This window comes from Pelobates fuscus, unplaced genomic scaffold, assembly GCF_036172605.1.
Source record: "Pelobates fuscus isolate aPelFus1 unplaced genomic scaffold, aPelFus1.pri H_2, whole genome shotgun sequence".
In the NCBI taxonomy this organism is placed as follows: Eukaryota; Metazoa; Chordata; class Amphibia; order Anura; family Pelobatidae; genus Pelobates; species Pelobates fuscus.
The window spans coordinates 516,181-518,154 of NW_026961991.1; the positions used below are offsets into that span (position 1 = coordinate 516,181).

Sequence of the window (1,974 nt, forward strand, 5' to 3'; positions counted from 1 at the left end):
CAGTCAGCTAGACCTTTATCCTCATCTACATACCTTCCTTCTTTTGTTTTTAATCTAACTAATCCTTGTTTTACTTTTCTTTTCTCATTTATGTATCTAAAAAAGGTTTTGTCCCCTTTTTTTACTGACTGTGCTATTTTCTCTTCTGTGTGTGATTTGGAAGCTCTTATAACTTGCTTAGCCTCTTTCTGCCTAATCTTATAGGTCGTTCTGTCTTCCTCACTCTGGGTTTTTTTATAATTACTAAATGCTAACTTTTTGTTTTTTACTATTTTGGCCACATCTGCGGAGTACCACAGTGGTTTCTTGAATTTTTTGCTTTTACTGACAAGCCTGTACATTGTCTTAATTTAGTGGAACTCCAGTACAAAATGATGAATAGGTGGTATTTAACGCCAGATAGGCTAGCTAAAATGTATACAGACGCCTCCGATAAATGCTGGCGCTGTGGGGTTCATAAGGCGGGAATGATGCATATATGGTGGGAGTGTGGAGCAATTAAAACGTATTGGTCAATGATAGCATTAAAGATTAAATCACTGATTAAAATGTATTTTGATATAAAGCCAGATATTTTCTTGCTGCAATGATATATAATTCAGAATTTTGATCAATGTGCCGCAATGGTAATTCATATCCTGTTAGCAGCTAAAATATTAATTGCTAGAAAATGGAAATCTAGGGAAGTCCTAGTCTGGGAGGAAGTTAAATTACAAGTAATCTATCAGATAAAAATGGAGATCGGTATAGCTAAAGAACCAAACACAATGAAAGAAAGGCTCGGCATCATACAGCAAATTTAAAGTATGTACTAAATGTATTCGGTAACATAGGAATGAAAAAACCGGCTTACAATGTTCTAAAGGCATCTTAATGTCTAAAACGAATGTAAAAAGTTAATAGAAGTTTATCCCGACTCCCCTGTTCTCTTAGCTGGAAATATTGTTAAGTATATTTTTGGATGTCATATTATATTATAGGATGGAAAAAGGAATGGAGGGGGAAAAATGGAAAGTAAAAGTGAGAAGGATCTAGAGATCCCTGTTAGGGTTATCAATAATACTCAATAATATCAATAATCAATAGGGTTATCAATAATACTATTTATTGTGTCTATGTTCAGTGAAATGTATTATGTCTTGTCTTTTTTTATAATAATAAAAGCAAAATATTAAACATGAAAAAAAAAGATGTTTCTGCCCGGTCTCGAACCGGGGACCTTTCGCGTGTTAGGCGAACGTGATAACCACTACACTACAGAAACCGATTTGTCAAAGCCATCAAACAGATCTGTACTTTACAGAGAGGACTGACTGTCCTTGGATATTATATACACAGACCTGTATTATACAGGGATCAGCACTATACAGGGAGCACTGACTGTCCCAGGATGTTATACACACGAACCTGCATTATACCGACAGCAGCAGTATACAGAGAGCACTGTATCTCAAAAACAGCCCTTTTTAACACCTGATACGGCTAAGATGCTCCTCCATGCTGCTGTTCTCTCTCGCTTTGACTACTGTTATCCGCTTCTCAGTGGTCTTACGTGTTCCCAACTTGCACCGTTACAGTCTATAATGAATGCGGCGGCGTGGCTCATCTTCCTGTCCACCTGTACCTCCCACGCCTCCCCCCTCTGAGTCCCTACACTGGCTTCCCGCAGGGGCGGACTGAGCACTCGGGCAAATCGGTCATGGACCGAGGGCCCGAGGCTCTAGGGGGCCCGCCCGCCTGCCTGCCATGCAGTAAAGTAATAGCTGGGCTGGGGAGTTAAACAATCTCCCCAGCCAGCGTGCAGTCAGTCAGTCAGGGGCCCCGCACGGCCCTCCATGGGCCCCTGTTACAAAGCTAATTTCCCCCTTGTTCGGGCAGGCACAGTAAGAGACAGCTAAAGGGCCCTCCTAAAGACCCACTATGCTGTCTCTCACTGTGCCTGACTGGTGAGCGGAGAAGGAGAGCTGTCTGTAG

The 1,974-nt window shown here is 41.2% G+C and overlaps 1 non-coding gene across 1 annotated transcript; it reads right to left on the reverse strand.

The window, feature by feature from the left end:
- Positions 1–1,191: 1,191 nt before the first annotated feature.
- TRNAV-AAC (transfer RNA valine (anticodon AAC)) lies at positions 1,192–1,264 on the reverse strand. The gene has a single exon. It is a non-coding gene; the product is annotated as a tRNA-Val (tRNA).
- Between the last annotated feature and the right edge of the window lie 710 nt (positions 1,265–1,974).